General features: G+C 39.0%; 1 pseudogene across 1 annotated transcript; it reads right to left on the reverse strand.

Moving 5' to 3' along the window:
- Positions 1 to 1,270: 1,270 nt before the first annotated feature.
- On the reverse strand, positions 1,271 to 14,848 carry LOC308641653 (annotated as a pseudogene). The gene is made up of 3 exons: positions 14,764 to 14,848; positions 5,510 to 5,697; positions 1,271 to 1,380 (listed from the first exon to the last, which is right to left on the reverse strand). The product of its transcript is annotated as an uncharacterized misc_RNA (transcript).
- Between the last annotated feature and the right edge of the window lie 399 nt (positions 14,849 to 15,247).

A 15,247-nucleotide genomic window follows, 5' to 3' on the forward strand; every position in this document is an offset into this window, starting at 1 on the left:
ACTATGTATTCAACCAGAGATATGAAAAATTGTGCTCTATATGTGTAAAAAGAATTGTGATGCATTCTGCTGTCACCCTCATTGTTATACAAAATTACATATAAGAGGAAGTGAAGGGAAAGGGGAAAAAACAAGAGAGAGAAATGAATTACAGTAGATGAGGTAGAGAGAGAAGATGGGAGGGGAGGGAGGAGAGTAGAGGATAGGAAGGGCAGCAGAATACAACATACACTAGTATGGCAGTATGTAAAAAAGTGGATGTGTAACTGATGTGAATCTGCAATATGTATACCGGGTAAAAATGGGAGTTCATAATCCGCTTGAATCAAATGTATGAAATATGATATGTCAAGAGCTTTGTAATGTTTTGAACAACTAATAATAAAAAATTTTAAAAAATTATATAAACATTTTTAAAAAGAAATAAGAAAAATCCATTTTATGTGTAATAAATAAGGCCATATGAAAATATAAGTATTGCTGAAATTCCCATAAACTGAAGAGGTTAAAAAAGCAAAACAGCTATTGGGATGGGAAGTGGGGGAATAAATAAACAACAAGGATGAAAGGAATGAAAGTCAGGTGTCAATAAAGTGTTATTTTTTAACAACAACAAAAAAAAAAGAAAGAAAGAAAAAAAAAAGAAAACCATACTGTTTCATTCCAGAGGCTGTGATGCCTTTTTGAACAGGTGGAAGCTACCTAGTGTCATTCTCACGGTGTCCTCATAGGGTCTGTTCAGAACACTGGGGATTTGTAGTTCCTCCCCTTTAAGCTTAATCGAAGACCTGTGGGTCACTCCACGAAAGCAGATCCATCACATGGAGTTAATGACAAAGAAAAATGCTTCTGTCTTACCTCTTAACTATATGATAGAAGACTGCATTCATTATGCACCATATTTCAATAACACGGCAGTGAAGCTCTGGGGCACAGATTCTTGAACAGTTTTCAGTCTCTGCCCTTCTGTTAGCTCTGCTCTAATTCCTACATGTTGGGGCGACGGGGGGACCTGGGATAGAAGGTCTCCTGTGAATGTTCTTGATTGGTTTCAGGATTTCCAGGTCTGTACACATAAGCTAACTCTCTTCACTGCCTTCTCCATGGTCTACTTCAGTACCTGATGGCATGATACCAGCTCCATATAGTCCACTGCTGAGAAACCCCATCAGATAAAAATCCTACTGACAGTCCCAATTTCCAAGTCAATTACACATTATCTTCTTTCCCAGTCTAGTTTCTTCCTAATAATTTTTGGTTTTTTTGAACTTTATAGCCTTTCCAGAAAATTCTGAAAGTATGTCTGATAGGAAGATCCAAATCCATAGATGTTAAAATAGCAGCCGTAGGCAAACTCTTCAGCAGTAGAAATAGTGCTTTCTGAAGGTGAGAGGATGGGGAGACTGAGAGCCAGGATGTGAGGCACACAGATCCTGCCAAGCTAACTCTTGAGAGTCTAGATCATCACCCTGATTTATGCCACTTTACATTCCATATCCTCAGAGTGGTTGTGCCAGCTGTTTCTCAAGCAGACCAATAGCTCCAAATGAACCCTTATTTAGCTCTTTGTTTTCATCCTCACTTGAACATGTGACTCAGAGAAAAACTGATTTTACCTTAGCTCTCTCATAAGTGGCTGAGACCCGTCCTCCCCATTCATTGGAAACCACATTTTCCGTGAGCAGTCAATGAGAAACATAAATTCTCCATGAGGCATTGATGCCTCAACTTCTGGGATATTCAGAGAGAAATTCACCATTACACATGAACCACCCATCAAATTATATATATAGAATACATGAAGACACTCTAAGGAAAAAAAAAAAAAACTTGAGTACAGAATCAAGTGTAGTGAACTCAAAGGGAGCTAGAAATCTCAAATCTAAACTCCTGTGTTTGGTCCTTAGGCACTCTTCTTGAAAAAGGCTTGAATTGATTTATAAATATGTAAAAGAGTCAAGTAGAACCTATATGAAAAAGAAGAAAGAGACTAAAGGTCAAAGGCAAAAGCAAGAGTTACAAGTGTCACTGGAGGCTAATTTTCTGGCAGCTCAGCAAATTGGTAAGACACATGACATTAACTTTTTGCAGCCTTTGCTAAGAGAACCACACAAGTTCATCTGAAGACATAAACCGGGGTTGTTACTCAGTGGCAGAGCGCTTGCCTAGCATGTGTGAGGCACTGGGTTCGATTCTCAACACCATCTATCAATAAATTAAAAAATAAATAAAGGTCCACTGACAACTAAAAAAATTTTAAAAATTGTGCTCTATATGTGTAATATGAATTTTTTTATATTTATTTTTTAGTTGGACACAATATCTTTATTTATTTTTATGTGGTGCCGAGGATCGAACCCAGGGCCTCGCTTGTGCTAGGCGAGCGCTCTACCACTAAGCCACAACCCCAGCCCCTGTAATATGAATTATAATGCATTTTGCTGTCATATATAACAAAAAAACTCAAATAAATGCAAATTTTATCACATGGGCTATAGTTTCATCTTTAGTTGCAGTTTTAAAGAATGATGCTCGTGTGCATAATTCTTAAGCTGACAAATTACAAGAGCATTGATAAGCAATATACACCCCAGTTTAATTCCGTATATTAGGGCATAAAGCACTCACCTGTGATTTGCAGAAGAAAGGGAAGCCCTGAATTAATGCTGAACCTTAATAGCCTCATTCAAGCAATGATGTGAGCAAGACCAGGAGAGACCACCATGAGTGGATAAGTTGTTACAGTCATGGATGTGATTTTACTAGAGGAGCAAGCAAAATTGATGCAAGAAATAAAACACTAGTTTTTAGATATAAATGAAATGAACATGGCTGGGTTAAGTCAGCTCTAGTTTTACAGCTCAAAGAGAATACAAAGTTAAATCTCAGTGTCCTGTTTTCACAAAGAAATGACTTCAGGATGATTGTTTTAAATTCTTTAATCACCCTGGCATTCAGCATGAGCACATAATCAGGCTCAGTTTAATCTTTTATCCATTGGATACTCTGATAATCAAGCAGGCTACTTAAAAAGTGGAAAAGTGTGTATTTCCCAGAATATATTTGACAGAACACTCTTTGATAAGTAATGTTTACACAATCCACATCTCTGGATATATAATGTGAGACCGTTTTTGTTTGCTTGTTTGCTTTTTAGGGGTAAGATAGAATCCTTTCCATGCTGACAGACAGCAGTTGGTCTTGCAGAATGCTAATTCAGGAAGTTTTCAATGAGAATGAAAGGAGTTAATAGATCTATACTGTTTAGAACATCTCCACAGACATAGCAAACATCATACGTATATTGTACGCTATGATTCTTTAAGTGTAATTCAAATAATATTCTCCTCTCCTCCACAAGTCTCTCAAGTCTCTATTTCTATCTCTATCAAGTGTCTCTCTCTCTCTCTCTCTCTCTCTCTCTCTCTCTCTCTCTCTCTCTCTCTCTCTGGTAGTGGTGGTGGTAGGAAATTCTAGGATTGAACCTAGAGGCACTTAACTGCTGAGCCATATCCCCAGCACATTTTATTTTTTAGTTTGAGGTGGGGTCTTGCTAAGTTGCTTAGGTCCTCATTAAGGACCTAAGGCTGGCATTGAACTTTTAAGTCTACTGCCTCAGCCTCCCAAAATGCTAGGATTACAGGCATGCACGACGTGTGCATGGCACAAGTCTCACGTTTTTTGATTGTCCTTTTAACCTTTTGCTCCTTTACTTGCTAGGCTCATTTCCTTATCTGAGAGATCAAGATAGTAATACCTACCTCAATATCATTTTAGGACTGAAGTGATAAAAGAAACAGGAAATTCAGTCTAGGATTCGGATTAAACTGTTAATTATAATTTTAAAAAATTCCTAAATTTTTGTACAATTATTTTATTAACATATAAATTCAAAGTTAAAAGGGCATCATGTTCTGAACACACAGTAAGCAAATCCATTCTATATTTTAAATATAATATTATGTTTTGCTTTCCCCTGTACTGGCAAGCTACATGGGATATAACATTAACATTTTTTACTGAGCCAAGCTGTTACTCAATGTTGTCATGTGCTTATTTGTTTGTAGGAGAACAGCAAGTCAACTAGATTAAATATATGACCTAGGGAGCTGCCACTGAGTGTCTTGCTGGAAGGGAAAATACCATGCTTGGCCACGTTTCATACTGAAGTGAAGCTCTTTCAGCATTTCACATTGATGTGTTCAACTACAGCTATAAAGAGGAAATAAAAGTAAGGATATTTGAGGGCAATTCCAAGACAGAGAGTCACTTCCCAGGAAGTAACCACAAAGAGAGAAAGAAAATACCGGGATTCTTCTAGGGTATGCCTATGTCCATAGCTATTCATAGTAGCAGAGTGGAGGCTGTGAACCTTATTGTATTAAATCAGGAGTTCTACATCCCTGTCAAACTTGTGTCCTTCAACCATGGAAACCTGAGTTTGGGACCAGCAAGGGAGCCAGATTGGAACCATCACTCTTTTCTTCCTGGAGCTGAGGTCACAGCTGAGGGCCACAGGCTTCCTCCACCAGTGAGCATGACCAGGAGCAGAAGGGAGAATCAAGGGACAACTCAGCACATTAAATCTGGGTGAGGAGGGAGCACAGTGCACCTCCCTCTGAGTTAACAGGGAAAAATAAGGACCACTTGGAAAGGGTTGGACAAAGTCAAGACCCAACACCCAAGAAATAGGGTCCTGGCAACAACACTCCTCTGATTTACTAGAGCAGAAGTCTTATCATCTGCAAGGAACTGAATGGACTCCAAGGGAAGTTGGAATAAACCCTCTGGATACCATGCTGGGAGCTGATGGTGGCAACCATGCTGAGTGTGTAGAACAGTTCTTTCGAAAGGACAACAGGAATTTGTATATCATGGCACTGTCCCCAAAGCTTGCAAATAGTTATCTTACCAGCACTTTTGGCACCCCCATAACTGTAAGAGAAGTTTCCCATTATGCCACCACTATTATTCAATGAGGACAGGTACTTATCAGAAAGATAGTATCAAGGATTCAAAATGGCTAGGAGCAGGTAGCACATGGCCCCATGTGCTTCCTGGTGCAACTTGTGCACATACCTCAGGGTGAGCTTCACCTTCAACCCAGGCTAGAGGTTCCCTAGATTCTAACAGAAGACATCCCCAGAGTACCTGTCTTCATCCAATATGTAGGCATGGAGATCCAGGACATTGCTTCCTCACAGTTCTTTTGGGCCTAAAGATAATATGATGAGCAATGAAAAAAAGAAACTTAATATGAAGAGACTAGGAGCACAGAAAAAAAGACTGATGGAATGGCAGTACTATGGACTTTGGCATGTTCCCAGCTACAGTTAGAATGCCTCCAATTGATTTTTCCCAAAAACGACTTTAGAAACCAGCAGTTAGAAGCAAGAAACAGCATTCAAAACCAGCATGTTTTGTGAAGGTGCCACTTGTAGCAATTGTAAAGATTGTGCAGAAAGGAAAAAAAAAAAGAAGAGAGGAAATACAGTACTCATCTTTGTACCTCCAATTTGTCCTGTAATTCTGCCACAATATTCTTCCCATCTATCAAGGGATTGAAACTATAGACAGCAGAGACTTCATCCATGGGGAACACAAAGGAGGCCTCCAAAGGCATTTTCTCCTCATTCTCATAGTTTAAGATTGCAGACAGGACAGTCACAAACTCATAGACAAGGTCACAGAGATGCCCTTCAGTGCCATTGGGAATACATCAGTATCAAAAAGTTCAAGAAGCTTTAGTAGAAGGCCTCCTGCAGGCCAAGAATTGGGCTATGTTCTTGGCTCCTTTTGAAGACTGATTAGATCAGAGGGTGGCAATATGCTGACACAACATGGCTGTGGAAAACAGTTGGCCACAGAGGTATGGCATGCTTCTCTCTAGTGGGGGGAGAGAGGGAATCAGAGGGTTAGTGTTGCAGCTAGGATGTAGGTAGGTGGAGAGAAAGGCAGGATGATATGAATACTGAGGCTCCTTCTGAATGCTAACCACAGGTGGGGAGGCTGTAAGATTCACCAGTGCCCACTAAAAGGAAATCCCTGAAATACCCTGATGCTGCTTTAAATAGCAGTGCCCTATATTCAGAAGTGTGTTCCATACTCCACTCCTTAGGAATATAGCATAGGTGTCATAAACTTAACCCTCCTGAACCTTAGTACTCTCTTTCTAAAATGAAAATAATAGAATTTTCATATAACATATGAATTACATGTGACCTTTTTATACTACAGCACTTCAGAAAGGTGTCTTGCAATAGGGTAAAGAGTGGCCACAATGGCTGATCAAGGTCAAAGCCTTGAATGTTAGGCAGCTGGGAAGAGAGAGGGCTTCCTCTGAGCCAGGTAGCTTTGTCCGTGTTGGACACTAGACATGCAAGAGTCTGGCTTAACAGGTCAGAAGCAGGCAGGGAAGGGGAGGAGCAGGGAGGGGCACTGGGAACTTCAGGAGGAGGTAGGTGACCCTGCTGCTGCACTAGGGGAATCACAAACCTAAACCTCAGAACTGACAGCCTCCCATTCTGCTCCTCCCAGGGGAGGAGCCCAGTGGACCACCTGTTGCAGGCAGAAGTGGAGAACCTGGGCTTCAGCCAGGAGGAGATGTGGGCTGCACAGTGGGGCCTGCACAAAAACAGAGTGATTTATCTTTAATTTTTCAGTCCTAAATTTTAAGTGTTCAGACATTTACAAAATAGGCAGCAGCAGTCTCTTTAATTTTTACAAAGATGGTCTTACAGGCTGCAATGATTCAGTTGCATGGAAGCTTAAAGCCACATTTCCAAAACACAAACTTACATGAAATTGAGAAAACATCACTTATCCCAGAGAAAGAGAGAGGGAGGGAAGTCAAAAGTGATGGAGAGAAACAGAGAGGAAGTAAGAAAAGGGAAAGGGAGCCATGGGGGTTATCAGAAGATGGCTAAATGCCCCCTCCAGGCATCCCCCAAGGTTCCCCTAAACAGACAAACCTGCAGAAATCCCTGGGGACACACACCAGGGCTAAGTCCCACACCTCTGGCACTTGGGGCTACAGTAGACACCAACAGATCAGGGGCAGGGGAAAGGAAGGCAGAATGGGAGGCCCTCAGGCCTGAGGTGCAGTGCTGGGAGTCCCCCAGGGCAGGCAGCAGGGTCAGCTACCTCCTCCTGAAGTTCCCAGGGCTCTGAGCTGATACAAAGTGAAAGCAACTGTGGCTAAATTTCCCTGAAGCCCTGCCCCCTTCTAGAGACCAGTTATTAAGTGGGGACCATATCACTAAGGGATCAGTGGGAAATTCTTAAAGGTTTGAACTTCTTTCCTGTGGAACCAGAGGAAAGTCCGAGAATTGAGAATGTTGACTTGCCTCTGCCTGATCTCTCCAAAGGAACTATTAAAAGAAGACAGGCACAGGGCTGGGGATGTGGCTCAAGCGGTAGCGCGCTCAACTGGCATGCGTGCGGCCCGAGTTCGATCCTCAGCACCACATACCAACAAAGATGTTGTGTCCGCCGAGAACTAAAAAATAAATATTAAAAATTCTCTCTCTCTCTCTCTCTCTCTCTCCCCCCCTCACTCTCTCTTTAAAAAAAAAAAAAAAAGAAGAAGACAGGCACAGGGAAAGGGCTTTTTTTTAGGTTAAAATGCTGCAACAGTACATCAGTAATACCAAACAAATAACAAAAACAAGAAAAACAATATATATACATATATATATATAGATATATATATATATTCATATACATATATATATGTAAATATTTATATATATGTAAACATTTATATATACATACCTGTAAACAGACTTTACCAAGGGTTTGGTTATGCTGGCCCTGCTAATGTAACAGAGTTCGGAAATTGGGTTCTATGTCTCATGAATTTGAGGAGTGAAATCCACAAACACAAGGGTGACAGAAAAGTAATAGGATTTATCAGAGTAATAGAAAGAAAGCAGAGTTCCTGAAGGGGAGGGGTCCCAAGAGAAGGATGCTAATGGGTGACTATTGTCTAGGGGTTTTTAAAGGCATATCTGATGGCCCAGCAAAGGTGATTGGCGGGGTAAGGGTTACTAAGAGGGACCAGTCAAACTCTTCAAGCTCTGTGCTTAATATACCACTCAGAAGTGCATAATTTCAATGACTTAGTTACATAATTAAGAAGACAGGTCTCATGTGGTGTTTTTTGACACCTCAATTAAGAAGTGGAAGCAGTTCAGATAGTGGTATGCTTGTGGTCCGTCATTGCTAGGGGTGAGGGCAAGGAGTGCTATGGTTGAAGCTTTGAGGAACAGAAACAGGTGTTTTAATCCAGAAGTCACTGTGGTAAACACAGGGTAGCAAGTCATGGAATGTCTTTCAGAACCAATGTCTTCTTTTGGTTTGATGATGTCTCCCTCCCCAACTGCCCTTCTTCAAGGCCCTTATCTTGGCTGCCTATGGGGGATCTATCTTCCTGTACCACTTCTAGGAATATTAGGGGCTTTTTATCATTGATTACTCATCTTTAATGTGAATTCTCTGTTCCTATATTCTACCTAGAGGTAGGGCCAGCAACATACTTTGTTGAGATAGCATCCATTTTCTAGGGACCCTGCCTTCCAGGTATGGTGACTTGTTTGTCTCATCGGGATGGTAAATCAAGTATTTGATATAATAATTTAAGTAGAATAAGAATATCTTCTTAAGTCAAGAATATCATTGCTCATTTTCTTGGTGTGGGGTGGTCCTAAGATGGCTAGAGTTAGGCTACCTCACTGGTACTTCCAGCCAGCTCTGTTTTGTATGTAGTCAAGGTCATAAGCACCCTGATGCAGCATATGTACTCAAGGTCAAAAATATCTGCTGGTGAGCGTGCACTTATGAAGGTATTTATATAAACTGTTGGCACTGGGCCTCCTTTGTTTGGCCTGAATATAGAAAAGGTCTATGGAAAGATGCATGAGTCTGCTGCCACCTTCAAATAAAGCATGTCCACAATTCCATCACCTCACATCTTCTTGCACCTGCAGGATCCTGAATATGGTCCCCAGGTCTGAGCCCTGCAGGACATCTGGCTAAAGGACAGTACACATGATCAAATTCCCTGTATCCTCTGTATTTCAAAAGAGCCCACTTAATCTGAAACTTAAATAAAGTCATATAAATGTAGAGAATCTGTGTTAAGTATATACCATGTGTGTGGATGGCCAGCTTTGATTTGGGTCTCTGTCATGTATTTGTTGTGGCATTTTCTTTCTCCAAGTATTCATTCTTGCATCTGTGAAATGAAGATAGTGGTGCAGCTAACTCCCTGGGTGGTTTTTACAATCTAATGGATCTTAATGGATAGGAAAGTAAATACACACACATACACACACACACACACATCCATATACATATATAGAAAGCACTATATAAGAACAAATTTTATTTCATAGCTTCTAAATTCTGGTGCAGATATTTATTAGTACTACATATGCCAAATTAATTTGTGAGAAGAGATGATTTACTTATCTGGGTAAAGAGCATAATTTTTCTTTCTCTTAGCTGAAGATTCTGGAAAGCAACAGAGAGAAGCTAGAAAAGTGAGAAGAGTTCATCATCTGATCTTGCTGGGATAAAAGCACAGAACTAAAATTTTACCACAGACCAGACATGACAATCTAGGTGGAAATAACTGAATCAGGAAACACACTTATGAAGCTGGTTATGAGAAAGAAAATATTTTAAAAAGTCCCTACACCTGGCACAATGAACAAGTAAACAGAACTTTAATGAAGTTCTGTTTGCATTATATTTTGTGTTTGTTTATTTACTTTGTGTTTATTCATATTCATTTAAACACACTGGACAATTTTATTTTTTCACATAAAATATTTAATGAGTCCTATGATCAAATTTCTGGAAGAAAAACACATAATTCAATCTTTGAGTCCCATGTTTTTACCGGGCTTCTATACACAAGGCACTGTTCTGCACATTGACATTATGGCCAACAACAGGACAGACAGAAATCTCTCAACTGGAGTTCACACTGTAAAAGGGAGGGGGTAAAATTCAATAAATAAGCAAATAAACAAAGAGGAAAATATCCAGTAATAAAGCACTTAAAACAAAATATCATGTGTGTTTAAACATGAGATATGTTCTGAGAAATGTGTCATTATGAGACCACAGAGTGTACTCACACAGACCTAGATGGTCTCTGTTAATCAGCAGACATGGCCCCTTGATGAAACCATGATATTCATTGAACAGACAAGATATTAGACTAGAGCTAGCATAACACAGAACATTGTTTTATTTAAGGGTCTTTTAAAACAAATAGTGGGAATATCCTCTGAAAAGAAAAAAAATATATAGTATAGTAAATATATAGTCAATCTAATTCATCTGTAGTTACTATCAACTACTGTGTACCCCCCATAATTGTATGTGCTGTACAGTGCATGACTGGCAGTGCATGACTGGCAGTGCATGCAGTAGTAGGCTTGTTTCTACCAGAATCACCCCTCCTGAGTTAGACATTGATACATTGTGCTATGATGCTATGATGGTTTGAACATCTTTTCACTGAGAAATGGGAATTTTCATCTCCATGACTGTGATTTGTCCAGTTGTGGAAGGAAACATCATTATGCAATTATATGAGTTTAGTTCGACCAAAAAAAAAAAAACAGAGGCTACTTTAGTGAAGTATCTACACACAAAAGTCTGATCTTATGCTTTGGTCTTGCTGGATATACTTTAATATTGATGATCAATTTTTTTGTAGATTAGTAACCATACCAAGTGGAGCCAATTCCACAGCTGTTCAGAATAAAGGCATTTCCCAGCAGCCTTAAAGCAGGTGTCACCTTGCAATTGAGTTCTGGCCCATGGGAAATGAGAAACCACAAGAGACAAGGGATAGGGGAAAATAGGAAAAATGGAAGAATAGACAGCCAAATTCCCCCAGGCTTATAGAGAACAAAGCTTCAATGAGACATCTGCCCAAAACAGAGAAATGAGTGGTCAGGTGAGATTCACAAGCTATTGGTTCCTAATTCCTTGGAAGATTATCTTGATTACTGTGTATTAACTTGTAGATCTAGAACTATTTCATCATTCAGCACTTAATTGCTCCCTATGCTCACAGAGCTCTTGCTTGTGGAGTCTTGGGATATGTCACAGCAGAGGCATCAGAGGGACCATGAAACCATTTAAAATCCCTAAGATGTACAAGATAATTTTGTTTCCACTAACTTGGAGGAAATCACTCTTTAACCTAGCACATAGAGAATTCACTTTCTGTTTGCAAATGAAAAGGACCACTTGAGGTCATCACCTAGAAAATTCAAGCTCAATTCCATCATGTCTAGGAAAGAGACACATTCAGAATGGACATCCCCACTGTCCTATCAAAAAAAAAAAAAAGTAAGATAAAAGGAGGGGAAATTTTGTTTCTATTTGTTGAGCCAGTATGACCTTCTTGATAATGTAAGCACTCAGAAATTCTCATGTTTCTCAACCTCATTCTGAATACTTGGGGTGCAGGATTCATGACTCAGCGCATCGGTTTCTGATGTGATGGCCAGGGTCCATTCCCCAATCCCTCTCTCCAGCAAATAGCATGTGGGAATATATTTGTTTATTAGGTTTTTGCTCTCTCCTAATCAATTCAACATCTGTCACATTCCAAGCACCACAAAATTGCTGAGGATTAAGTATTAGTTGAATAAGTTCCCTGATGTGGTGCAAATAGTAACTTAATGAAACAAAGATATTAAAAAACTTTTCCTACATAGTCAGGTAGGGAGGGGGAGCTTGGTTGGAATAGTCAAACTCTAGATAGGGCAGAGGGGTGGGAGAGGAAGGGAGAGGGTGGGGGATTAGAAATGATGGTGGGATATAATGGACATCATTATCAAAAGTACATATGAAAACATGAATTGATGTGAATATACTTTGTATACAACCAGAGATATGAAAAATGTGCTCTATATGTGTAATATGAATAGTAACGTACTCCACTGTCATATATAAAAAAATTAAAATTTTGCTTTTTTATTTTCTGAGGAATGAATACATTTCTTTTTAAATTCCTCCATTTTCATCTTATTTTCCTAAAATGTAGTGTGTTTCCCAAGGTTTGGCCTCCAGCCTTAGTTTGAGCTGGCCTTATCCTGTCTCCTCTAGTGATGTCACTGAGCTTACAACATACTCTCCTCTCAATGTAGATACTTTCCAAATCCATCAGCATGGGACTTCCATAATAAATGTAGTGATATGAACCATTTTATTTCATATCTTATGTATCAAAATGTTTTAAGAACATCTTCATATTTGTACTCCATGGGGAGGTAAATATTATCTTATTTTTTGAAAAACAAACATTTAGCCAGGCACTGTGGCGCACGCCTGTAATCCCAGCAGTTTGGGAGGCTGAGGCAGGAGGATTATTAGTTCAAAGCCAGTTTTAGCAGCTTAGCAAGGTACTTAGCAACTCAGCCAGAACCTGTCTCTAAATAAAATATAGAAAAGGGCTGGCGATGTAGCTCAGTGGTCGAATGTCCCTGGGTTCAACCTCAGTACCAAAAGAAAAAAAAAATAAAAAGGGCTGGGGATGTCGCTTAGTGTTTGTGCACCCCTGAGTTAAAATATTAGTACCAAAAAAAAAAAAAAAAAGAAAAGAAAAACAAACACTTAATGGGTGCCTACTGTGTGCAGAGTACAATTTTAGGAATATCCCACATGCTCAGGGAACAGCATTATAGTGGTGAATGTCAAAATACTGACTTGTAGGACACAAATGAGAAGCCAATAAAGAAAACATATTCAGTGGTTGGCCTGAACTTCCCCATTTTACCCTTATCATTCTGTTTAAGTTATTAATTTTATCTCCTCTTACTCTCAAAATATCCTGGATGGAATGATAAATTTTGACTGAGTAGTTAAGGGTGAGACTACCTGTGCATGGAAAGCTTTCTGCTTCATTACAGGGAGAAGCAGAATCGTAGAGATGATGAACTACTAGTCTAAAGTCACACCATCTAAAAAAGGATTTGAACTTGGGCCTTTAAACCTTTAATTCAAATTCTTTTGGCTATGCCATGTTGTACATCTCATAGAAAAATGATACAGTTTGAGTTCAATCTTCTATGAAAGTGGTCTTTTTATTATAGGTGTCCCGTAAATTACTATTTAAATTAATATACTTGATTCCATGTGTCTCTGAGGCCTATGAAACTCTCTAGTTGTGAGTGCAGAAATAGTAAGATGGAATATTTAGTGATTTAAAAATAATATTTGAAGTTATAAATATAAACATTGTTTTAATTGAAATTTCAGGTTGCAATAGTGTTATTTTCATGAGAAATTTCATGTAGGCTTTCTTTACTCTGAGTCTATAACTTAAAGAAATCATGTGAATTTTGCTTGAGCCTCAACAATATGACTCTTCTCTCCCCTTGTGCATCAGGATATAATTTTCCAACATAATTCATATTTCACTGTTTTAAATGAATTGGAGCAGGACTTGCATGTGGACTGTGGGGGACACAATAGGCACTTAAGCAGTGGTTCCCAGTCTTCTCCACCATATACATATTTTTGAGCCCCAGAAAATTAAGCAATCTCCGTGGGAAGCAAAGTGTATTTTTAAGAATTTCCCCAAATTGTGTTATCAATGCCAGTTTTGCTTATACCCATATTAACCCAGAGCAGCAAGAGTGTCTTTCCCTTGCTCAGAATGAAGGAGTAAATAGCACTCGCTGGGATAGCACTAAATAACACCTGCAAAATGCCAAACATTTTATTAAGTGCCTCACAAAACCTTACTGTGTTTAATACACTGAACAATCGTATTGATCCCTATTTTTGATATAAGCAAAATTAAGGGAAATCAATGTCACAGACTAATAAGAAAAATCTATTCTAGATTTACAACCAAATGTTCCCTCCCACCTTAAAAATCTTCTCTTTTCTAATCACCATTTCCTATTACTCCTCTCCTCCAGACAGCAGTAAAATTCTTTATCATTTCCAAAGTGTATCATGAATATCACCATATTTAATCTTTATAGCAATTCTTGGAGGAAAAATTATCTGGGTTAATCAATAACAAGTATTTATGGGGTTCCCACCATTCATCAAGCACCATTATAGGAACATCCCAGACTTTCAACACTATTTTCCCATTCACTTAATCTATCATAATTTCAGGCACCTGCCTACATCTCTACTTATCCCCTGCATTTTCGCAGCTGAAATATCACATATTATTTTGAAAATTTCTCTCTCTTGTTAAACATTTTTTCATAGGAATACGTTAAAACCTCTGCGTGACAGGTATCCTGTTCCTCCTTTCTATTAATTGAGCCTAACTCAATTGTTCAGAGACCTCCAACTAGGCCTGTGCAGAGATGGCTACTTCAGATCATGGGCGCCACCTAGTGGCCACATTCTCTCTTTGGTTTTGCACAAATGTAAACTGGTTTCAAGTTCAGATGATCCTCCACAGGGAAAAGACAACACTAATCTGGGGCAGATGGGGTGGGGGATTGGGGAGGGGGGTGGGTTTAAAGAATGCCAACTTTTTTCCAACAAGAAACACAAAAAGGTCCTAATACTCAAAGATCCCACCAATACAATACTCGTAGTCTCTAGAGACTCAATGCCATGACAGCAGGAAAGTAAATATGTTGCATTAACGTATTGTGACAATATTCTGTAATTTATTATCTCATGAACCAACATGCATGATCAAATGTATCTTAAACAGGCTATGGTGTGTGAATAGTTTTGTCCTATTTTAGGTATTTTTACATTCATTGCTTTTCATATTTTCTTCTTTGTGTCGCAGAACTTTATTCTTGACTCTCCGATGTTCCCTGTACTTGGGGCAGTTCATTATCTTCCCTTGACCTCTACCTCCATCTATCTTTTACATTTTTTCACTCCAGCAATAGACAATGAATGAGCAGTTGCCATTAATTATGAGGATGGTACTTCTCATTCTACTTATCCTAGATGAGGAATTAGGAAACATTGCACTTTAGTGAAAATCTGAATTCCTTTCATTGTGCATGGAATTTAGACAGAAATGCAGATTCACTGCAATGATTGCATTCTGGAATTATTAGAAAAGGCTGATAATTGTCTTAGGACAAAATATTAATTTTAGAGCATTTGAAAGTTTGATTCCAATAACACGTGATACTAGATATGGTATTCTAGAGATGCAATGATGAACATGTTCTACTATATTTGACAGTACTGTACAGTGTATTTACAAATCTGTTGAAGAAGG

This window comes from Spermophilus citellus (assembly GCF_964194105.1).
Source record: "Spermophilus citellus genome assembly, chromosome: 2".
Lineage (NCBI taxonomy): Eukaryota > Metazoa > Chordata > Mammalia > Rodentia > Sciuridae > Spermophilus > Spermophilus citellus.